This window comes from Hemibagrus wyckioides, linkage group LG27, assembly GCF_019097595.1.
Source record: "Hemibagrus wyckioides isolate EC202008001 linkage group LG27, SWU_Hwy_1.0, whole genome shotgun sequence".
NCBI lineage: Eukaryota > Metazoa > Chordata > Actinopteri > Siluriformes > Bagridae > Hemibagrus > Hemibagrus wyckioides.
In genome coordinates, this window is record NC_080736.1 from 5,739,105 (window position 1) to 5,747,508 (window position 8,404).

Here is an 8,404-nt window from a genome sequence, read left to right on the forward strand (position 1 = left end):
TTGCCTTCTGTAAGCAGTGTGGGTCAAAATTTCCTGTTTCCTCCTCCAAAATGGGCATACACAGGAAGTCTACTTAAAATAGAATACTTGATAATTTCACACAGAAACACTGGAAGCTTTGAAACATCAGCACAATATCTGTCAAAGGTTCCAAGAAACACTTTTTAACTAGAGTCTCATAGTTACAGCAGTGTGTGTGTGTCTTTCCGGTATTTTATTCATAGCTCACTCTTCTTCAAATGATTGGCTTTGTATAAGTGAATTTTCTCCTCAAAACATTTTAAAATCTCAGAACACACATTCATGGGTCTAAGCCCAGACACTGTCCTCATTCATACTGGAAATGCTTTGTTGTAGATATTAAAAAGGTGTAGAGACAAATCTTCTTTTACTGAAAATATCAGTCGCACATACAGTCAATAGCACCCAGTGGAGTCTAAGACCAGGACTAGTTGTGAGTCTTAAGAGGGTCATGACCAAGGCAGGTCTGAGTCTAAACAAAAGCAAGTGTCAAGGTGAGTCAAGAACAGAGATTGAAATTCAGTGGACTTTTTGGACAAAAACGGAAACCCTAGGCTTGACAAGATGGTAACCCATTATTAAATCCCTGTACAGATAACATAAATTACAACTGTTCCAATCAGAAGAAGCATGGCAGCAAAAACACACAGAAAAAAAACAAAGAAATAGTCAGGGAGGCAAGATCAAACTTTTTTGGATAATAACCAAAGCCCAGTACCTGAATTACTTTAAAAACAGAGAGATCATGTATTATCGATCCTACTGAAATCAGACGGTAATGTGATTTCAATTGTCAAACATTTCACACTTTTCTTGTGTGCCGCACTTTAGCATCGGTCCCTAAGGATTCATAGATTCTCATACTGAATTCAACCAACTGACCTAATTATACTATGCGCTAAACATCTGTACAGTTTTGCAAAGAAAAACTGCATACTTGGTTGGTAACAAAAGAGTATGCTGAAACATTCAAACCTCATGTAATGGAAAAGAACGTTATTGGCTAGTTTGGCACGATGCCACAGTGCATTTGTCTTTGCATTTCTGCTTTTCTAAACAGATTATTTCTCATATAATTTATACTACATACTTTAATTTACTTTAAATCACACTTCAAAATTCTACATGAAGTAGTAGACCATTGTAGTACTTTTGGGATCCTCATTTCAACATATTACACCCTGATTCTGACCTCGGATACTATTTAGTCATATTTCATTGGTGATATGCACTGAACCTGGGTTGACCTGTTATGCAAATCAAGCAAGGCTATTCCAAATAAACCTCACTTTCTTTAGCTTGGTTTGTGAAGTACAGTAACCCCCAGGTGTTTCCTGACCTAAAGAAACAGGTGTAGTTGGTTCTCTTTTCGATGTCGCATTCAAATCATACAAATATATGAGAATTGTCCGCATATGAAGCTAACTTTAGTGCAGCACAAGAGGCATGATGCCGTTAGCTTAGCATCAAACCTCTACATAGCCACACCACACTCTTCTCTCAAACGAAAAGGTCACCTTCTTTTAGAAAATACGCTATATAGCAAAAAGGTATGTGAACACATGAGCATCACAACCATATGTGCTTGTTGAACATATCCTTCCAAAAACAGGGGCATTAATATGAAATTATTCGAGAAGTCCATTAAATCTAGGTAATCCTTAGTAATCAGTCTCTGGCACAAAATCTGACATGTAATCTGAGTGCTGTAGTAAGATCACCATGGTAAGTGTACAATGGTTAGAGCCACACTAGGAGACCACATCCGAAAACACATGAACTCATACTATACAATAAAACAATAACTAAAAAAATAAACATGTAAATATAAAAAATTTGTGGCCAATAAAAAATCTTTCTAAAACAAGCAATAAACAGCCTGAAGGTAGAATTATGATTTTATTTTTTTAACTTTATTTTCATAGGACAAGTTTATAATTTATTTAAAACTTCTGCATTTTTGCGAACATGAATGTTGATGTTAATAATGTAACAACTTAGAGTATTATATACAAAGAATAAATATAAGCCATTAATTTTATGAGATGTTAAGAGCAGATTTACAAAATGTGAGCTATGCATTTTATGAGGTTAATAAATTCAGAACATAAGCACTCAATGATGCTTGTTAGATTTTCGTTGCTGTCCTTACAGTTAGCTACTTTACCACTGTGCAGTCTTTTCACCCATTAAACAACTGAAAAACTGCACACATCAACATTTTTGCTTTGGTTTAGTCCACAGCTTGTAGATGCAAAGGTGAATCAATATAATCAAATAACGAGAATCTGCACAGAGAAATATCATGGTGTATTCAGTTCTCATCCCATCCAGGACGAATTATCCCACCTTACATCCAGAGTTCCAGGGATCTACCACAACCCTGATAAGGATAAAGCAATTAATGAAGATGAATGATACTGTGAGCTTTAAACAAAATACACTAATCTAAACTAACAGAAACAAACAAAAAAAAACAGAGCAAACAGTATTAATTGATGATGTAAATGATGCTGATTCGATTTGCCAAATGAAGCCTGGAAGGAAGAAATAGCTTTTTAATAGAAAGTTCAGTGTAAAAAAGTGCACTCACCCACCCATGGCTTGAGTAAGTCCTGGAAAACGGCATGTACTCATTTTTCTACCGGGTCTTGGTTATTCCGGTCCTGTGCCTGTTTCCTGTGCAGATGTTTTGTGTTTGCACTTTTATGTCTTGTTTTGTCTGCTCTGAGGGTGTGTTGATGTGTCTCAGGGTTCACAGAGAAGCCAGTGCGATTGTGGCATTTATATCAATCTAAGAGTATCAAAACGTCTCCCAAGGATACCTCTGTCTGAGATTTAAAAGGAGGTGGATCAAAGCTGGTTATTTAGTAGTGTCAGGGGGAAAAAAACAGCTTGAACTTTGAATGACCAATACATTTTTTTCCATGATGATCAACTTTTGCCTCCAGAGCTGATGTGTGCCATCTCATAAAAGAAAGCATGTTGAGGTTATAGATAAGCAGATGGTTGTTGGGTCATGAGTGTTGAAATAGCTCTTTATGTGTTTCTCTAAGTGCTCTCCAACATCAACAAATTCCATCCCATCACTGATGAAGTCGCAGCATGTTACCAAGTTTCCTGTGGTATTTTTTTGATGTTCTTAAAAGGTACGAAGTACAAAATAGCACTGGCTAAGGTCACTATTTGAACAAATGAAAAGCAAAAGGGTCATTTATGCCTTATCTATTTTTATCATACCATACACCAAGCACTGAATGATCAGGAGACTTTGAGACTTTTGTTATTTCAATCAGAAAGGTTGGGCACTACCATTTAAACACACACTTAACTGCCAAAGAAAATAAAGAATATTGGGTTCAAAGGACCACCACACATATGGAGCATTGTGTAGGTTGTTGATGTAGCTACAAATACCCCATATATAAATATATATATATATATATATATATATATATATATATATATACATATATATACACTATATTGCCAAAAGTATTCGCTCACCCATCCAAATAATCAGAATCAGGTGTTCCAATCACTTCCATGGCCACAGGTGTATAAAATCAAGCACCTAGGCATGCAGACTGTTTTTACAAACATTTGTGAAAGAATGGGTCGCTCTCAGGAGCTCAGTGAATTCCAGCATGGAACTGTGATAGGATGCCACCTGAGCAACAAATCCAGTCGTGAAATTTCCTCGCTCCTAAATATTCCACAGTCAACTGTCAGCTGTATTATAAGAACGTGGAAGTGTTTGGGAACGACAGCAACTCAGCCACGAAGTGGTAGGCCACGTAAACTGACGGAGCGGGGTCAGCGGATGCTGAGGCGCATAGTGCGAAGAGGTCGCCAACTTTCTGCAGAGTCAATCGCTACAGACCTCCAAACTTCATGTGGCCTTCAGATTAGCTTAAGAACAGTGCGCAGAGAGCTTCATGGAATGGGTTTCCATGGCCGAGCAGCTGCATCCAAGCCATACATCACCAAGTGCAATGCAAAGCGTCGGATGCAGTGGTGTAAAGCACGCCGCCACTGGACTCTAGAGCAGTGGAGACGCGTTCTCTGGAGTGACGAATCGCGCTTCTCCATCTGGCAATCTGATGGACGAGTCTGGGTTTGGTGGTTGCCCGGAGAACGGTACTTGTCTGACTGCATTGTGTACTGGTGGAGGTGGTGGGTGTATCATATGATTGCAGGTCTGTCTACTGTATGTACAATGCATTTAGAATGTTTATCGCTCTTGTGTCTGTGCTGTTTGGGCCACAGCAAGCAGAAATACAGCTCCAACAATCCTCATTTCTATCCATAACATAGTCTTTTTGTCCACGTGAATTTGCATTTGTGAGTGGCTTCAGTGCACCTGGTACAAATTCAGTTGAAGAAATTTAAAGCATTTATTTTACAACATTATAAAATGAGCTTAAACGTGCTTTAACTTGGTGCAGAACACCAAGTGCTACCCTCAAAACAGCAACTAATCCTATTGTGAGAATAAGCCTGTGTATGACAAAGATTAATAATCACCTTCCTTCAATGATCTATGGCCTGTAGTGGAAACACCTGCAAAGAGAGCACTGCTAAATTGTAGTTGAACGAAAGAATGATAGTGCTGGTGTATTTTAACCTTTATAAAAATCACAACATTCCAACACAACAGCTTTCAGGTGATGTATAATCAAAGCCAAAACCCCTGAAGAGTCTGGGAACAAAAGAGTCAAACATGTAGTTTGAGTTCTCACTGTTATAAATGCTTTTAAATGCTGAGCTATAGTTTTACATTGGGAAATATTAAGACTTGATGATAAGGGGTTCAAATATCAGTGGTCTAGTCTTGTCCGTAGTGGATATACTCTGACTAGTCTGAGACATTTTTGTCAGTGTCTCTCCAAAGGTGACTATATAAAATGTGTGCTGTTATTCTGATAAAACTAGATCATGTGTAAATGTAATTTTTCAAAGCTGTAATTGCAATAAATGTCATCGGCTGCACTAGTCAGACTGTATCCCATTACATAAACGTAAAGCGAATGTGGAAGTGGCTCCATTTGTGAATGTTCATTATCTTTGTGTTTAATAGGGTCAACCCTAAATTGGAAACACATAGAGGCAGAGTAGAATCTGGGATGTCCAAGCTGGCAAACAATAAGAAAAATAAAAAAATAAATACAGATTATGCTATAGACATTAGATCTCTAGTTAATAATATAATTTTTAATATGATTTATATTTAATATGTTCCATTTTTAAAATCCAAAAACCATTCAGGCTTTAATGCAACAGATATAAGTTTAGTTGACCTTTACTGCAACCAGTTATGAGCTATGTTGATTATAAATTGCTATCTCGGTGTAATTTTTTGTCTGATATCAGATTAACTGTATGTGATCCTACTGCACTCTATAACTAATAAAAAAATCTAATCATACACTACAAAAAGTCAATTATCCAACCCCATTACACTGGCTGACAAAGTCTCTGTTATATAAGGAGCATTAGTGTTTTAAATTAATTTTAAGTAATTAAGTAATAAAACTATTACATTGGACTAATGAGAAAGGTGCCGTCAGTGTGGATCATTTCTTTGAAGGTCAAACTTTGTGAATTTGTAGGAAAGAAGTGATAGTTATTGTACAGTGCATTATTTACTCCTGGTTTTGTCTTCTGATTCATATTTTTAGACATATTTGTTTTATTCAACTGAATGAAAATTGCATGTGTATTTAATCAGGAAGGATAGAGACATCAGAGTGTCTTCAAACCAGCTTTATTTTTTCATTCACCATTAATTGCTTTATCCTGGTCAGGGCGGATTGTAATTCCAGAGCCTCTTCTGGAATATTGAGTACAGATCAATAATACCCCCTGTTCTGAGGTGTCCATTGCAGGGCATCAAAATTAAATTGCACTATTTTGTAATAAAAGTTCCACTGGAAAAGTCCCACACACATTACGTTTGCCTAACAAACATACAATTACCTAATTATCTTATGAATCATATCTGCCAGTTTATTTAATTATTTGTTTGTTTGTTTGTTTGTTTAAATGATTCTTAATTAAAAGAAAAGTCAAGGTCCCTTAATTAAGGGTTTCTCTCTTAACACTGTCATCAACATGTTTATTCGTTTTACAGTATCACTAAGCCTGTTCTTCATGGTTCTATCTTCATACAGGACCGCCATTGTTTCTGCTCTAACTTCTCAAGAGGAAAGACTTTCAGTAATCGGATTGATCTGAGCTTCACTGGATTCCTAAAGACTGAGTCAAAAACATGACTGGCCAAAGAGAGATCAAGCAGTTCAGTTGAGGCTTTTGGTCCTTTTTTAAGTGATTTGAATTAGAAGTTAGAAGAACTAATGCATTTTAATTTGAGCCCAGAATATAAGAAGCACCTTAAATTCTACTGAATAAGACCAACTTTTCAGTTTCAGTTTCAATTGTGTTAGAATTCTGAATTAGTACAAACTAAGTTACATTTAATTGTATTACCAACAACCTGAATTTCTCTTAATTCTTTTTTCTTAAACTTATTTGCCAAATGTGATATATGTGCCCATTTTACAGAATAAAACAATCCGTTTGTAGCTTATATTACAATATAATAACACACACCAACCCCTTTCAGACACTTTGACACACAATGACTGACTGCAGTGGCTTTGGAATGATTATAAAGTCTAATGCCTATAGGTCACTCCTTTGTAATTTACATAGGCCAAAGGAAGCTCAGCTTTGTTTTTTTTTGTTTTTTTTTTAATACTTTGTGTTGATAAGACAATAAATTTAAACAAACTTCAGGTCTGTTTTCAGAATTGTATTTTTCATTGTCTGTACCACTTATCTGATCTATCAGGCATCATGGCAGGATACACCCTGGACAGAGTGCCAACTCATCGCAGGGCACACACACACTCATTCATTCACGCAATTACACACTATGGGCAATTTAGAGACTCCAATGAGTCTAGAAGCATGTCTTTGGACTGTGGGAGGAAACCCACCAAGCACAGGGAGAACATGCAAACTCCAGCGGGAGCAAGACATGAACCCAGGACACTGGAGGTGTGAGGCAAACGTGCTAACCACTAAGCCACCGTGCCGCCTGAGAATTGCATATTAATGGAAAATGTCAAATGTTTTCCCAGACATGATCTGTATGTTAGCCATTCAGGCAATATGGCCATGCGGATACACGCAAACAGCTTATTTGTTATCTGGCAATCTGATATTTAGTGTGATGTTGCACTTAGACTTTGTTCGTAATCCTTACAGTCTGTTCTTGCCCAAGGAAAATGGAAAGCATGACTACATACTGTGCAAACAGCAATGCCAAGCAGAAACACTGTAGGATAAAACACAGTGTTGCTCAAACGCTTTGATCAAACTCCACTCTGTTCCCATCAAGCGTTACCACAGCTTGACCTGCCATTCCTCAAGAAACAAGAAAGTCAAGCTTTTCTCTGCACTAACACCTACAGGAACATCCAGTGGACCTTTCCTTAATTGTCTGAATGACGGAAGACTGAAGACTTCACTAAGCTTCCCTAAGATATTTGTACTAGCATGAGGATTTGTTAATGTAGCCTGAAAAGCACTTCTGTAGGCCACTCTGGATAAGTATTACCCCGTAAATGTTAGTGTTCATATAAAATGCACCAAATGGAATATGTAGATACATTTTCTATGATATATAGTTACACTGAACATCCCATAAATCTTAGCTTTCTGTTGTAATCCTGTATTCATGTCATTTTCATATAATCCTGTTACGCTACAAACACTAAGACCTAAGCAGATACTGCCTCCTTGTGGTATTTGGAAGAACATTTGTCTGTAACATTTATATAATTATAGTTATGATATAATTATATGATCATTAGTACAACATAATTTTTGTTTATTTATTTATTTCTAAACACTAGCTATTCAATACAGCCACGGTTCTCACCGTGGCTTCCGTGTACTCTAATAGATCTTTGTATTTGTTTGTTTATTTTGGAGTTTTGCTATGAGTAACTTTGATTTTTGAGTTTTCATAGTCATTAGCCTACAGGTAGACCGAGTCTTATAATGAACTCAGTTTAAAATGAAATCAGTATTACTAGAAACAGGTTCTGTGTGTGAAAAATTCATGGAAAAAAAACTCTTCACGGCTCCAAAGCTTAGCCCAAATATTATTGTGCACATTTAAGTAATAATAATAATATTATAACATGAAATATTTTTTGAGAACCCCTGCTGTACCATGCACTTGCTGGTACTATACCGTATAGTTTTATAAGTTTTACAACCATTTTTTAATAATAAAAAAAAAGTCACTCAATGATAATAATATGATTTTGATGTTGAATTTTATTTTATGTTATTTATTTTAATTGATGGC